Source organism: Dama dama, chromosome 2 (assembly GCF_033118175.1).
Source record: "Dama dama isolate Ldn47 chromosome 2, ASM3311817v1, whole genome shotgun sequence".
Classification (NCBI taxonomy): Eukaryota; Metazoa; Chordata; class Mammalia; order Artiodactyla; family Cervidae; genus Dama; species Dama dama.
In genome coordinates, this window is record NC_083682.1 from 37,691,753 (window position 1) to 37,708,919 (window position 17,167).

Here is a 17,167-nt window from a genome sequence, read left to right on the forward strand (position 1 = left end):
TTGCTGTAATATTTTTGCACTTTTTCTATATGTTTGAAATTGATCAAAATAAGTTGCGGGAAAAAAAAAATCAAACAAAACATGTGAATCACCTGACATCCAGTAGGTGTTGTCAGAGTTCCCATCATGGCTTCAACCAGCTCAGCAGATCTACAGAAAGCTCCTGCCCTCTAACCACGCTACGTGCTGGGCTAAGTCACTTCAGTCGTGTCTGACTCTTTGCGACTCTATGGACTATAGCCCAACAGGCTCCTCTGTCCATGGGATTCTCCTGGCAAGAATACTGGAGTAGGTTGCCGTGTTCTCTTCCAGCAGATTTTCCCGACCCAGGGATTGAACCCAAGTCTCATGTCTCCTGCATTAGCAGAAGGGTTCTTTACCAGCAGCACCGCCAACACAAATCAAATCAAAGTAAATGCCACCAGCCAGACAGTGCTGCCTTCAGGAAGCTTACACTTCTGATCAGATGACAAGACAAAAACAGGAAACACCTGGAGATTCAGTAAGGTTTTGGTTGCAGAAGAACTACCTGGGGCCTACATCTGTGAATTTTTTAAAGTTTGGTAACCTTTTAAAAAGCAAAACAGAACTGTTACTTAACATCACTAAGAATTATTTCCTCATTTACATGGGAAAATGGAGCTGGAATCTACAAGTGAGGTTGAGAGAATAAGATAGCATACATAACACACCTCTGTAAAGCATGTTACTGAAGACTTAATAAAATATTAATCTCCTAGAATAAAAGCAGAGAAGGAAAGTTCGGGAGGGTTCCACCTTTGTTTCCCTATCAGAACACCCAGTACAGGAATTTGCATTTAGCTTATGCTCACAAATACTGGATGAAGAAGTAATGGTAAGACATTATGAGACAGAATACCTAAAGAAAGTCTCTGTGGCTACAAATGCCACTGGAATTAGAGACACGATTAATATGAGCTGGCCCAGCCAGAGACTGCAGTACCTTAACAAAAGCACATATTCATGTGCACATAAATTTGCGAATTTATGTGACATGAGTTTGAGCAAACTCCAGGAGATAGTGAAGGACAGGAAAGCCTGGCATACTGCAGTCCATGGGGTTGTAAAGAGTCTGACACGACTCAGTGACTGAACAACAACAAAATTAGCAAAAGTCCTACTACACAGATTATCTCATCTGAGCCTCAAAGTAATCCCTATTTTAGAGATGAATAAACTGAGGTTTCAAAAAATGAATTACCCACTGAGCGCACAACTCAAATTTCTGTTTGCCCAACCCACCCGCAGAAGGACGAAAATAACTGGTTAAAAGAATGGAAATACCTCACAGCTCAGTGATCCCAGGGTCTCTGCAGAACAGTGAGTCACTGATGGCCATTCCTAAACTCAGGCCTTTTCTTCAAAAAAATGCCAAAAATCTGCCTTGGGATTGCTTCTCTGGCTATTCAGAAAGATGAAAAATCAGGCCTTTTAGCCACCAGCTTCAGATATTAAAACAGCAGAGTTTAAATTCCCCTTTCTTATGTGGCTGCGTGACGGAGATGGAGAGGAAGTGAGCAGAAGAGATGATTTTCAATTCAAGGTCGACGGTGTCTGCATTTTAGTGAAGTTAACCTTAACTCAAAAATAAAATTTCCCTGCAAAATTTTCTGGGGGAAGACTCTCGACTGTGTTACTGTTCCTGTTCACTTTTTAAACATCATGCTGTGTTGCAGTCTGGGATAATATATTTTATTTCTCTCTTCCAGAGGTTTCCATGTTATTGATGTAGCAATCTTTACTACAGCGATCACAAAACCATTACAACTTCCTTCCCTTAGTAAGAGAGGCTAGTCTAAGTGGCTAATGAACTTGGCAAAGGTATAAAAATGACACTTCAAAGACTGTGATAAGAATTTAAATCAGGGGGCAGTTTAAATGAAAAATATCTATGCCCTTTGCCCCAGCATTTCTACTCTTAGAAATGAATCCTACAGAAATATTCCCACAAATTTATTACGAAAGGATGCACGCTCAAATGCTCACTGCAGCAGTGTCTGACGGCCACCGAAAAGGGTAAGTTAGAGGAAGATGCAAATACATGGGGCAAAAGCCCAAAATACATTAAGTGAAAGAGAGCAAGCTGGATACGTATTATAATAACATCATTAGCATACATGTGAGGGAAAATGACAGCGTGTGTGTACATGCTTAGTCGCTCAGTTGTGTCCAACTCTTTGTGACCCCACGGACTGCAGCCCACCAGGCTCCTCTCTCCATGGGATTCTCCAGGCAAGAATCCTGGAGTGGGCTGCCTTCTCTTCCCCACAGCATCTTCCCGACCCAGGGATCAAACCTAGGTCTCTGGCATTGCAGAGAGATTCTTTACCATCAGAGCTATCAGGGAGGCTGGAAAATGACAGCAATACACATCAAAATCACAACAGTGGACTATGTGAGGTGGAATTAAGGGAATTTTCCCTTTGTGGTTCATCAGACATTTCTGTAATGGATTTTGATTTCTCTTATGTCTAGAATCAAAAAACTAATTTAAGTTATATGTTTATGTCCTCTTTTATGTCCTTTCCTCTTTGCAGTCAAATGCTCTACTCCTGAGTTATTCCCCCGCTTATCTCTCTTTTTTACTCAGGAAACAGCCACCTGCATCATTACCTCTAGAAATAAAGAGCGGCAACTGCAGTGGGGAATGACAGAATCGTGGTCAGAAAGGACAGAAAAGATCACCTACAATATCTGCCAACAAACAGTATTCCAGCCCATAAGCTGACTAAATACATGCAGTGACCAAAACAATCACTATCTTCTGAAGCAGGCCTTGATGTCTTCTAGATTTCCTGTGACATTCCTAAAGATGACATTGAGGAATGGGCAACTGACTTGAACAATAATATTCACCAGATGACAGGCTACGCAGACAGAATCATTACCATATCCAAGAAAACTAACCTTGTTACTGATTATCTCCCATGCAGCTCCCATTCAAATTTCCCCAACTGTCCCCTCAATGTCCTTTATAGCTTTTTCTTTTTTAAGTCCAGTATCCAATCAAGGGTTGCATGCAGCATTTGGTTGTCATAATTCTTTGCTCATGCTGGCTCAGTCACTAAGTTGTGTTCAGTTCTTTGTGACCCCATGGCCTTGTAGCCCACCAGGTTCCTTTGTCCATGGGATTTTCCAGGTAAGAATACTAGAGTGGGCTGCCGTTTCCTCCTCCAGGGGAGCTTCCCGAACCAGGGATCGAACCCATGTCGCCTACATTAGTAGGCAGATTCTTTACCTCTGAGCCACCAGAGAAGCCCGCCGTAGCTCTTTAGTCTTTTTTAATCTAGATTAGTCCCCCATACATTTTGTTTTCTTTTGTTTTATTTCTCTCTGATGACATTGACACTTTTGAAGATCACAGTCCGGCTGCTCTACAGAATGTCCCACACTCTGAATTTGCCTGATTATTTACTCATGATTAGATTGAGGTTAAACATTTCTGGCAAGAATTCTACCCATTGCGGGTGTGTGCTTGCCATTGCATTCGGTTGTCTAGTTACACTGAGATATCTTCCTCTTCATTATGTCACTGTGGGTACCAGGAAAGCATCGGTCAATCAATAAGATATTCAAAATAGTGAATAATGCCAAAAACAGCCTCAATGAACACCAGCTATTCCAGGCATAGTATCAGACATTTTCAAAAAACATATTGTCTCATTTAAACCTCACAACAATCTCGTAAAGAAACAGAGGTTCAAAGAGGTTAAGTCGCTTGTCCAATGACACATATGTAGCAATAGAAAAAATGTACACTTGCACATGTGGACTCATTCTCACACACATGCCCCCACACACACACCAACATATGATCTCTGGGGTTCATGGTCTCCCTGAGGATCGTCCGAAGCCCGACCTTAGACTCATCTTGAGGAGGCCTAGCTAGCTTTCAAGAGTTGAATTCCTATAGAGAAGAAACTGAAAATAAATTATCTGTGGTCCACATAAAATTCTTCCACACTTGGAAATCTTCTTATTTGGAGATGGGCCACCTTTCCACCATAGCCAAGAAAATAGGGCAATGGCTCCATAAATTATTATAACATTCTGGTATTTGGCTTGTTTTTTTACTATTCTGCAACAAAATGAAAAAAAAAAAAAAAAGACAATGTAGAGAATTTTTCACAAAGCTAAATATATTTCTAATTTTTAAATGATGGTCTTTCTATAAGCTTTGGTATTAAATACACTTTATTTCATGAGATAAAGGAGGACATATTTTTAAAAACACCTTTAACTATAGAAGAATAACTGTTGGCAAAAGCTCACCCAATTTTATCTTAATTTTTTGTATTTTCACTTACCTATAAAAGTCTGAAACCCATTATTTATGGCATTCTATACAATCAAAATTATTTTTGAGAAACTAACTGGAATAAAGGAAATTCAGCCCCCAAAGAAACCAGGTCTGAAATAATTCTAAATTTTCCCTGAAAGTCATCCACAAAACATCTCAAAGGTCTCCTCAGGCTCAGGTCTCCTCATATCAATGCATTTGTTAAAAGCGTTTTACATTTTATATTTGTATTACTAATTGCCCTCTTCCGATGTGTTGATATTTCCTGCCTTTGAGTGCATCCTTATGACTTAGGTTAATATACTCAATCGACAACATTCAGAGAGTCCCCAGTTTGTGCAAGGCAGTCTATTAGATGCATAGGGACTCAGTCTGGAGAGTTGTTTCTTACCTCCAAGTCTCAGGTCACAGGTCACCCCCTGTGACCTGAGCCCCCAAAGAAGCATGAAAACTTCCCTTGGGACTGTCTCTTCTAGCACTGCCAACGAACCTCCCTGTGTGTGGTTATTTGTTTATATTCCTCTCCCTCACCTATGTGAATTTTTCCAAAGCAAACACTGTCTTATTCAATGCTGTATTCCTAACACAGGGCACATACAGCTGCCAGGGATCAGTATAAATTAGTGGAATAAATATATTTTACAGATGAGGAAACTAAAGTTCACAAAAAGAATATGATGTGTCTAAACTCATAAATAAGTAGTTGCTAGTCTTAAAAAGCCTCACCAGAGGTCTCTTCTGTTCCACCATGATGCATTCTACATACAGACAAGGTGAGCTAGAGATCTTAGATGTCTTCATGGAACCTCAAACTCAGTATGTCCAAAAGTCCCTCCCCTTTGAAAAAACAAATAAAAATCTGGTCCCCATCCAATGTCCTCTTTCTCTTGTAAGTGATATATCCAGTAGCTTAAGGAAAACAGAAGTCATCTTAACTGAATCTTTTCTCTATCCCCACACCCAATCTAGCAACAACTGTATCAACTATAGTCTTCAAATTCAGTGTCTCCCAATCTCTTCCCTTCTCTCCAAGCCCCCGGCCACCACCCTAGATCCAAGGCCACCACCATCCCACAGGTATACTACAAAAATGACTTTCCATCTCATCTTGTGTTCGCTTTAGCTAATTCTCTCCAGTCTCTTCTCCAACTTAACAGCCAAGGTGATGTTTTTAATATCATCCTACCTGAATATGGAATTCATCTAGCTAATTAAAATCCTTCACTTAGGATAAAGACCAAATTCACCAGTGACTCAGAAAACTGCCCCCTCTCTAGACTCTGTCCACCTCTCCAGCTTCATTCTTCTTCATTCTGGTCTCTCTCTCCTTGTTTTGCCCCCATAAACTGTCTAACCCCCATAACTAATTAAGTTTTAAATACTTATAGTCATCTATTTCCTTTGTACTTTGAATGTGTAGTTTCCATGTTAGAAACACCCTTTGTCCTCATCTCAGCACCCGCTGTTGCCATCCTAAATTACTTCCTCTCACTCTCCAAGTCTCTTGAAATGTCACTTCCTACAGGAAGCCTTCCCTGATTCCTCCAGACAAGGGAAGCACACCAAGTTAACCACTCCTCTCCGACCTTGTTGTACATCCCACTTTGGCAGGAGAATTCATCACACTTGCAATTACTTCTCCAATGATTATCTCCCCTGCTGCTGCTGCTGCTGCTGCTGCTAAGTCGCTTCAGTCGTGTCCGACTCTGTGCGACGCAATAGACGGCAGCCCACCAGGCTCCCCCGTCCCTGGGATTCTCCAGGCAAGAACACTGGAGTGGGTTGCCATCTCCTTCTCCAGATTATCTCCCCTAACAGAACATAAATTACATGATGGTGGTGGAAGCATCTCTTTTCACGGAGACTGGGCTGCAGTCCATGGGGTTGCAAAGAGGCAGACAGGGCTGAGCGACTGAGCACACATACACATACACACACACACCCAGTCCTCAGACCACAGAGGTGGTGGTGGTTTAGTCACTAAATCGTGTCCAGCTCTTGCGACCCCATAGACTAATGCCTGCCAGGTTCCTCTGTCCATGGGATTCTCCAGGCAAGAATACTGGAGTGGGTTGCCATTTCCTTCTCCAGTGGATCTTTCCGACCCAGGAATCAAACCCGGGTCTCCTGCATTGCAGGCAGATTCTTTACCGACTGAGCTACAAGGGAAGATCTAGCTGCTCACAATATCTGTTGTTAAGAAGGACAGGCTGGGGCCATGTCACCAGGCCAAGTAAACAAAGGGGCAAGGATCCTTATCCCTTTGCAAATGATTTAAACGAAGGGAGAAAGAAATGCAGAGTTATTCAAGGTCACAGAGATGGCAGAAATGAGGCCAAAACTAACCTCCCATTTAGCTCATTTCTCCTCCCGAAAACACTAAAAAGCCTGGGTAGAAGAGGGAGCAACTTAGAAGAAAATTCGGAATGAAAAGATGGTGAGTGTGAGGTCTCAGGTGGTGCGGGAGAGCTTCTGAATCTGCCTGTCACACTAGTTGCCTCCAGAAGGACAGCAGTGAGACCTCCCCTGCCTAGAGGAGCTCTTACTATACAAACAAACATAGCCACTACCACCTCCTTTGCCTTAATGGGGCGGTGGGTATAAAATAACAAACTTCTTTCAGCCAAAAAGGAGAAGAAATGACAGGAAGAAAAGCGGTTTCAGCTCCAAGCATCTTAAAAAAAAAAACCCAAATGGGCAGTTTGCTCACTCGGACCTGCTCCTCAGCCATCAACAGGGAAGGGAGCAGAAAAGACTTACTGCAACAGGCAAGTGCGGGGGGTGTGTGTGTTGGTGGGGTGGGGGGTGGGTAATAAATTAGGAAGAAGCCATTCAAAGTCTACTGATTCTCTGAGAATTAGGACAACATTTTGTGTAGAGCATTTAAAAACCTTGCCAGGGGCTTCACTGGTGGCTCAGTGGGAAATAATCCTCCTGCCAATGCAGGAGACACGGGCTCAATCCCCAGTCCGGGAAGATCCCACGTGCCGTGGAGCAGCTAGGCCTGTGCGCCTAGCTAGGCCTGTGCGCCGCATGCTGCGTCTGTGCTCTAGAGACGGGGAGCTGCAACTACTGAAGCCCAGGTCTGCAACAAGCGAAGCCACTGCAATGAGAGGCCCCGGCACCGCCACCAAGAGCAGCCCTCCCTCACCACAATTCGGGAAAAGCCCTCGCCGCAACGAAGACCCAGCATGGCCAAAAATAAAGAAATAAAGAAAATTATATTTTAAAAAAACCCCAAAACTTGTAATGCTCCGGCAGCTCTTAGAACATGTACCCATGAAAGGAAAAGTAGCATGAACTCAACTGTAACAGTTCACTGTCCTCCTCGGGCTGCAGGAGCCCAATTACGTCCGTGACAGAAGCCACAAACCAGGCCAAGGGGTTAGGTTCATTCTGTTCATCCTGCCAAGCACCAACTGCAAGAAGAAAAGGCAAAGCCTCTTCCATGAGGACTCAGTAGAAGAAATATTTGAAGTCTCAATTACCCTGGAGGTTCTGGGTGAGGCAGAGAAGAGATGGAATGGTATCCAGAGCCTGGAAGGACTCTTAGAGAGAGATGTGATATACTGGTGATAGGGAGATTTTGAAACACAGAGGGAAAAATGAGAATTGCAAATGGACAGACAGGGAGAGAAACTGGAAGAACTTCAAGAGACACAGAGGGGTGTGGAAAGGAAGACAGCGCAGAAGGGGTGCTCAGGAAAGCAGACAATAAGCAACAGAGGGACACAGAGAGAAGCAAAGCCAGGCAGACCATCTTTTCCCAAATCCCAAAGCTGCTCATTGCATTCCAATAAATCACTCTACTACAAAGCCCATACAATGGACTGTCCTTTGCATTCAGTAACAAGCGGCATGGAATGAAGCATCACCCAGCTGTAACTTCAGAGACCTAACGGTCTGAATTAAAAATGAACAAAATTGGTTCAGCAGCAGAAGATAACCAGTGATGACTTTCCCCCAGTGGCTGACTTGGCTCCGAAAAGGTTTGGCATTTTGGAGTTAAGCATAAAACACTCTGGCATTTCTCCTTTTGACATTCCAAGAGGGGGTGTGGTTGACCCCAAGTCCATTCATTTCCAAGGTTGTAGATCTCTCAGCTAAGACTGGCCCCATCTGTTCTGGAGTCAGCCAGCTGTTTATTCCAAAATGACATATTTATTGTACTAATCATCCTAGTAACTCTTACAAGAACAGAGCCAATATCACATGGGTCAAAATGCTCTCTGTCCTGTTAGACGTGTCAGTTTGTTTAAAAAAACAAAACCAAAAAGCCAAAAAAGCTCTACTGTGATTTTCAGTTTCCAAGTCCAGGATCACTCTTCCATGCCGTACATTTCAGTAATGGCAAATGAAGGTTAACAGTGCTTCTAACTTTTCCTTTCCCTGATGCGTTAAAAATGAACCCTAATGATCCATTCTTCAAACCGTTATTTGTGACTGGTGACTGCCTCAGGAAAGGACAGCTCATTAGGGTACCAATGTCAGTGGCAAGAAGCCTATTGCAATGTAATTTAAAACATTCGCACAAGTACAAATCTGTCGGCTCCACTTCCAAACAATCCTGAAACCCTGCAGTTGGGAGAGGAAAAACACTCAACAAAATGTTGCTTCCAGCAGCCTCAAAGAACCTTGCCCAGACACGTGAAATGTTTCTGACTGGCACGGAGTGCACCATTAAAGGACACTGTCACCTCAAACCGGCAGAAAAGGCGACGAGACAAACGACGTAGACACACACAAAATAAAGCCCCACAAAACTTAACCTACTCAGACGCACGCTCATCTTAAAAATGAATAGTGTGTGCTCGCCCAAGTGACACGAAATGTTCCAAAGTAGTGCGACCACATGAAATCACTGTCTCCCTGTCTCCCCACGCATCACCCCTTCCCACTCAAATCCCAGCACTCGGGCCGTATGTGACAGGACTGCAGTCTCCCACCACTGCCTTCCTCTGATTATTTTCCAAGAGCACTTCCCAACATCCTCCCCAACCCAGCTCCCTCTCCCAGCCTTCAAAAAGGTTGAGGGGAGTTGCGACTAGGGAATTGGCAAGCATCCGTCCTCTGGCGGGGGAAGGCTGCTGGAGTTGTTCTTTGCAGTGACCCAAATTGCAGAGAGCTTTTCGCTTAGCAGCGCTTGCGAGCAACCTTCCCAATCCTCCCACCCCCATCTTCCCAAAAGAAAGCCTTGAGAACTAAGCGGGAGGAATAACTTGGTAGAATCATTTGAATAAATCACTTCAACTCACCTGGTTTGGGATTTTTCTCCCCACCCCAGGCATAAACAGAAAAGATGTGCGAATGAGTCACGCAAGCAAGGGAGGGTGTTGCGATGTCCTAAGTCCAAAGGCTGAAGTCAGTCCTTGCCCTGGTGCTGCTGCTACGCTTAGCTCAGCTGGAGCGAGCGGCAATCGCAAGCCTAGCAGCAGCAGGGGGGTGGATAGACCGTAGCACAATGAATGCAGTGGGGTTTTTGCAATGACATCATCCCACTGTCCTAAAGGCCCCAATAGCCATGCTCAGGAGCGGTTCATTCTGGGAATCGTAGTTTTCTCAAGGCCAGGCGGAACAGCCGGGCTATCCGCCGGAACTACAATGCCCAAAATGCGCCACGGTCGGACGCGCCTGGAGAGGGCGAAGGGAGCGAAGTGGGCACGGCAGCCATGTTAGGGGTGCTGAAACGATTCCGCGGCGCCGGCTGAGTTTTTAGGGGACGCGGGAGCCGAGTGGTGGTGCAGAGGGGACAGTGAGAAGGAGGACAAGTCGGTCGGTGAGCCTGGGTTCCGAACCTGGGCACCGGGGGATGGAGGCGGCGTCTGGGGCCGAGTAGGACGTGTCCGGCTGGTGGCGGCATGAGAGGCCGAGTGGGCCTCGGCCTTACGGCCCTGCTGGAGTTGCGGAGGTCGCCTACGCCTCTTGCCCCACGTTGTGACAAAGGGATTGAGGGAGTCAGTTTACTTCTGGGCTCAGAGCAGCAAATTGAGCCGCTGACAGGATAGTAAGGGACGGTTGTGTTTTTCCTGTGGGAGTGGGGTGCGCTGCGGGCATCCCGGGTGGCGACCCTCTAGCCTTTGGTCGCAGAAGCTTCTATCTAAGGAATTGGGCTGTCTCTCCCAGATTTTTTTTTTTTTTTTAATTGTCTTGTCATTCTCCAACCGTCCTTACTCCTTTCCCAAGGTGTCGGACCCTCATTGGTCTTTCATGCAGAAGTGATTTGCAAAAGGTTCCAAAGACATCGATGTTAAAAGGTAGCTAAGCTGGAAGGGAACGGCGCTTTGGCCCCGCAGTAAAGAAAACACAAAGTCCCTGTTTAAAATGACACCTTCATACTTACCAGCGAAGGCAGGGAGACTTTAAAAGGGAATACTGATGATCGGCCTGTTGACGGCTGGAGACTGGTTCCTGAGTAAGAGGGTTCTTGAATAAACCGAGTGCATACTGAAATTACTGCCCAGACGGGATCTTCAGGACCATGGACCACCAACTTATTTTAAAAATACAATTAGTGTTTAATTTCTAGAACTCCATATATACCACTACTTTAGCAGCTAATTTGCTTTCAAACTAAGTAGCTGAAACTAAAGTCATTGGTCTTTTAAGTTGTTTTGCCCAGTATCTCGAATGAACTGTATTTTTTTTTTCTCCATTTGTGTTGTTAAAACAATGCTGTGTGTTTGTTCTTTTTCAGAGTCTGTCTACACAATGAAAAGATGAAAAATTTTCTTTGCTCCTGAGGGTGTCGGAAGGGCTAAAAAGGCTGATATATTAGTGCTGTTTTTCTCCTTTCCTTTTGCATATTATCCTGAAAACATAACATCACTTTGGGTCAGTAGGGTTATGCACTTCACTTGTTAGGAGTTAAAATTATAGCTGATAAATGGATTATTGTATCAAGGAAGGACTAGTCAGAGTGGTTATAAATGAAAAAAACATGGTCAAAACATCTCTCAGATGCATGCAGATGATAATTACAAAGGCAGTTTTATAAAGAATGATCTTACATATTGCCATTTTTCTAGGAACAAATCAGATGAATGGCTTTCATTTTTAAACAAAGGTAGTATGTGCTGGTCTCAGTTATGCATGGAAATCATGGCATTATTTCTTATTCAGAACTACCTTCTTTACAAGTAATGTTGGTAAGTATAGGAAAAGGAACAAAATGTGTGGTATTTTCTTTGTGATCTATGTTTCTTTGTAAAACTATAGACATGTTTTAACCTTAAGAGAGAAAATAGACTGAACAGATTTACATTTAGGCTCCCTTTCAAACTCATACAAATTATTTTTAGGGGTTGGTGATTCATGGGTGGTGTTGTGTCTCATATGAACTTGTTCATTTTGTAAGAGACTTCTTTATATAAGCAACAACCTCCTCAATTTGAATTACTGTAAAAAAAATTGCTGGGGGCGGGGGAACCCAGCAGATTTCTCAGAAACATTGTATGAGAGAAATGAGACCTGTATAATATAGTGATTTCTGTAATTTGTCATGTGTTTGGGTAGTTAGAAATTTTTTTCAGCCTTATATCTAATGGGCATCAAGCCATAAAGAAATCTAGTTATTATCTCAAAAAACAACTCCATGACCCTTAACTTTTAGGAAAAAAATGTATGTACTCTATGTGGATATTTTGTTTAAAAAATTAGTATTACAGGAGTTGATGATGCCAACTTCTGAAAGAATAAGCTCAGTGTTCTAGAATAAAAACTGTGTTAGGGACTTCCCTGGTGATCCTGTAGTTAAGACTCCACCTTCCAATGCAACAGGTGCAGGTTTACCAGGTGGCTCAGTGGTAAAGAATCCACCTGCCAGTACAGGAGATGTGGGTTTGATCCCTGTGTCTGAAAGATGCCTGGAGAAGGAATTGGCAGCCCATTCCAGTATTCTTGCCTGGAAAATCCCATGGACAGAGGAGCCTGGGGGCTCTAATCCATGAGGTCTTAAAGAGTCAGACACAAGTGAGCAGCAGCAGCAGGGAACTAAGATCCCACATGCTGTGGGGTGTGGCCAAAGTAAAGAAGAAAACAGAAGTGCGGTTAGGAATGCCTTACGCAGATAAACCTACCTTCTTTTTATCTCAAAGGAGAGTTAGGACATTGATTTGTATTATATTTATGAGTATATATATTAATGAGATAGCTCATTAAAGAGTATTGAGTTAGTTGTTAGGTCAAGAGTTTTCTCAATAGGGTCAAGTGTCTGGATCACCTGTGGAACTCTAGATATGTGAAGCTATTTCCCACCCATTCACCCAGCTGAATTATTTTTGTTCAGGGTTGTCACCAGCTGTTGTATATCTTTAAAACACTACAGGTGAGTTTACAGTGGAAGGGTAGAGCAGCCTTCCACATCCCAGATTTGTAGCTTTTTATGGTGTGTGACATGAGTAATAAAGATTTTAGATTTATTAATATATTCATAAATGAATTTTCAAGATGTGTAGATGACCTAAAGATTAATTTATGCATGGTAGAGGTGGGGGGAATCAATTTTACCTTAAGAATACCATAATATCCTAACTTCTTGAAAATTTCTTTGAGTGAAATCTGGTCTAAGAAACTGATCGCAAAAGACACAGCAGTAAGCTCAGAGCTGTGACAAACTTATGGGAAAGTTATTCAGATAATTAAACTGAAGTATCTAGACGGAATCAACAAGATATTTGAATTTCTGAAAAATAATTTTTCTTTAACTCCTTGCTCTCAATCCTAATTTTTAAAAATTATTGATGATCTGTAGTATTCTTGGTATTTGGGTACATAATATATAAAGAGAATATCTTTTTCAGCTGCAAATTCTTTGACATTACTAAATTTGTGATCTTTACATTCAAAACCATGTAACATTCTTTTTATCCATATCTGCTAAAGAATAAAAGCAGAGAACAAATATATGAAAATTTTAAAGCAACGCCAAGAGTCAAGCACTCCATGAGTTCTTTTATAGGAGATCCTCTTAGAGGTGGTATGTGAAGACTGACTTTAGTGTTTTGGATAGTATTAATGGCCTACCTGTGTTCCTGCTGCTTCAGTGTCAGATCTGTTTTGAATGGCTTGCTAATTTTTTATAGTAAATTTGTAACATTCTAGGTCTCAGGGATGATGGTGAAGATTAAACAAAGTTATGTAAAGCATTTAGTAGAGGACTTTGGAACATGTAAATTTGTTGTGGGTTTTTTTTTAGTTTTTAAAAAGTAGTCTCAAAGTACTTAGGACCCAAGGACAGGGATTACCTTAGATGAACTCTTCTCACAGTTTGTTGGTAAGTCAAACTTGTATGACCAAATTCTTAACAAAGTATAATTCCAGTTTCTCCTTTGATAGATTTATGATATAAGACAATTTTTTTCAGCCCGTACCACGTAAGGAATGTAAAATTCCTGTTACTGTTGTCATGGTAGTGCCTGGGGTAGCTGAAGTTGAAAAAATTACATAACAGTAAAATTTTGCTTGTGTACTTGTATAGTTAAAAAAACCCTCAATTGGTTATGAAAATTAGGCCCCATCTTCATTGAGAATCAGTGTAGTTAGTTAATTCTCTAAAAGGTGATGTCTCAAATTATGAAAAATGTTAGACTTGTTTCATGCTTGCAGAGATCTAAAATAATGCTTTTATATTTCAAGCTATGAAATTTGAGACAGCAGCTATCAGTTACATTGCCTTTCTTTATCTCTTCCAAAATAAAATCAATTTTCTTAACCATTCTCAGAAATGAAATGCCAACAATCCAAAGGTGATGTAAACCCCAGCAGTTACAGTAAGAATTATTTTAAGTTGGTCACAGAATTAAGACAAGAAAACTTAAGGGGGAAAATGAAAAACATTTTACCAAAATTATATTGGATAGGCTTATATTGAGTTAAATGTTTTCTACACCATTTATTTTTAAAGTGGACACAGATGAACATGTTATACAGGGTTCAGCATTTGGAGTTTCTGAGGAAGATTTTTAACTTATTCTGGAAACTAATATTTCATATTTACACATTTTACTTTAACAGCTTTCAGAAAACTAAAACATATGTTTTCTAGTCTTGTTTAGTTGACCCACTGTTGTTTTTGTAACAGGTTGGTATAATTGTAGCTGCTGTGTTTAATTAACCAGAAAAATGAGCTTTCCGTGATTTTTATTTCTCAGTTTTTAGTAGATTTGGATAATTAAAGTGGCACTAGAACAACATTTCTTTGCAAGAATATGTATATAAATCTGAACTTAATCCAATATAAATATGTTCATGAATATAGCCACTTAAGGAAACTGCAGAGATGTACAGTTTTCAGCAATTATGTAAGTAGGTCCATATAATTCTTAGTTCGATTATGGACTCTTTATAGTATTGTTTTTGAACTTGCTGTAAAGGTTAATCCTCAGTGAGTTCTGTCTTAAAACATTTTAGGAAATGTTCATCAAAATCATCTATTTACTCCTAAGCCATGATTTGGTGAATTTGGCACATAGGTGCTTATAAATGGAATAGCCTGGGGACTTGTTTGAGTTACTCCACCTTCATAAGGTAAAGTTCAGTAACCATAACCCTTGACATAATCTAAATTATCTTTTTTTTCCACCTCTGAGCCAAAATAAAACTCAGCTTTCCTCCTTCCTTACCTTGTACCATCAGACTTTTTAGTCATTAGTATTAAGCAGAATCTTTCATAGTTTCTTGGCAGTTGTCCACATTGAACTGAAGAGCATTTATGCTCTTGACTCAATGTTAGCATATGTATAGAGCCATTTCCTAGTGAATGTTTCATAGCCTTTTATATTAAGACAGAAAAATTACAAAAAACCTTAATTTAAATGTTAAACATGCTGAAATAAAGCAATTGCCTAAGTGGTAATGTATAAAAGTGTATTGCAAATAACAGTGACATAGTAGAGCACTTTATTGCAATTGCTTAACTGCAGCTAAGCAGCATCTTACGTAAGTGTGATGTCAATGACCCCTATCAGTCCTGTGCTATTTCAGTGGAATACTTTTCTAGTAATGGGATGCAAAAATTGACAGTGTATTGAAAATTAAGTGCTGTTTTTGATGATGAACTTTACATTTATTTATTTTACATTTGACAGTCTCAATGGAAGAATTCCATTTCAATTCTTGTTTACTGTTTGTATCTTTAATGTTAGGCATTATGCCTTTTGAATTTCAGTCCCATGGCTGGTCTGTTTTCAGTATTCATGTTTGTGTCTTTCTAAAATTGTTTGCTTGTTTCTTGATAGTTCTGAGATGAACAGTTTTTGTTGCATCTCATCTGGCAATGTATTTGCCAAAGATGTGTCCTGGATTTTCTGGTTTTCCAGATAAACTCTGCTTACTCATCTTCCTCATTCTTGGAACCTGTTTTGAATTTGTTGCTGTTTGGGGTTCTTGTGTGGAAATTCTAAGATTTATGGAGTACTAAGAGGAAGCCAGATTTCAGGAGTTTGAAGGTTGAGTGAAGGGAATGGGGAAAGAAGTAGGTACCATATGTAGACAGCTTCTTTAAGAAGTTTGGCTCCAAAAGAGGTAAGAAATAATTGTTTACAGAGGGCGTGTGGGATTAAAAGAGAGTTTGTATTTAAATCGTCCTACTTAGAGGTCAAAATCACTTTCTATACTTCATGGCAGTCTGATTGTTTCCTAAAGGAATCAAGACTTAAAATTCTACCTTGCACTGAAATAGGGCCAGGAGAAAAGGGGCAAGAGCTCTGAAGTACTTTTGTGATTTTTTTTTTTCCCCTGCATGTTGCTTGATGCTTTCCATTTGATTTAAGTATTTTTCCTTCCCAGTTTTCAGTTGTTTCATTTAACCAAACTTGTACTCCAGGACTGGATAAGGGCATGGCAACCCACTCCAGTATTCTTACCTGGAGAATCCTCACAGACAGAGGAGCCTAGTGGGCTACAGTCCATAGGGTTGTAGAGTCGGACAGAACTGAAGTGACTGAGCACGCACTCATGTACTCCAGGAATAGCGGTTTGTATGACAGTTCCAAAAAGAGCATAGCAATGACTGTGAGCCTCAGCTGCTTTTGAAAAATGACATGTTCTTATAGGTGATATCTGCCCTTTATATTCACATGCATGCTCTGTCATGTCTAACTCTTTGCTACTCCATGGACTGTAGCCCACTAGGCTTCTCTGTCCATGAGATTTTCCAGGCAGTGCTGGAGTGGGTTGCCATTTCCTTCTCCAGGGGATCTCCCCAACTCGGGGATTAAATCCATGTCTCTGGCATTGCAGGGGGATTCTTTACCATTGAGCCACCTGGGAAGCCTGCCCTTATTACCTGTACATTAATTCTTTCTAGCCCTACTGCCTGGGATCCTCACAACCTCTTTTAGAAAAGATGGTTGGTGCTCACTTGAACCAGGAGGTTAGACTTGAATAGGATGTGTCTGTGACTTGCCCAGCTATGGTTTTATCATTATACATTACCTAGAGGAGGAGAAATCTGAGATAGTCAAATTCTTTAGTGTCATTAAGCGAGGAGGGTATGATTGTGAAAATCAAGGAAAATATATATGGAGGGAAAAGCAACTATAGGGCAACCAGGCCCTACACAGAAGGTGGTAAATCCAATTCTAACTAATAGGAACTAAATTTTCAATAACTTGAACTTTCATTCTGTTACCCAGTAATGTAAATAAGCTACTGTTTCCCTCTGGGAGTTAAACTGGCAGAATAAATGGAAAGATGTCAGCGAAAGAGGGAAACAGATAAGATTTTGCATAATCAAAAAATATAGGAAGTTGGTTACTTCTAGATTTTGGCACAGGAACACAGTATGTCCAAATGTTATCTCACTGCTTTTCATGAGATGCACCAGAAGAAATGACCTGAGGTGTTTCC

At 41.3% G+C, this 17,167-nt stretch overlaps 1 protein-coding gene across 3 annotated transcripts in view; it reads right to left on the minus strand.

Annotated features, from left to right (window-relative positions):
- RAB30 (RAB30, member RAS oncogene family) overlaps window positions 1–9,742 on the minus strand; it is a 93,244-nt gene extending 83,502 nt beyond the window's left edge. Inside the window, exon 1 of one of the 3 annotated variants that reach the window (XM_061168435.1) lies at window positions 9,577–9,742. The gene's annotated coding sequence lies outside the window, so the exon portion shown is untranslated. Of the gene's footprint in view, window positions 1–1,305; window positions 1,450–9,576 lie in introns of those variants that run through there. The other 2 variants (XM_061168407.1, XM_061168413.1) reach the window with 2 other exon arrangements.
- Window positions 9,743–17,167: the final 7,425 nt, after the last annotated feature.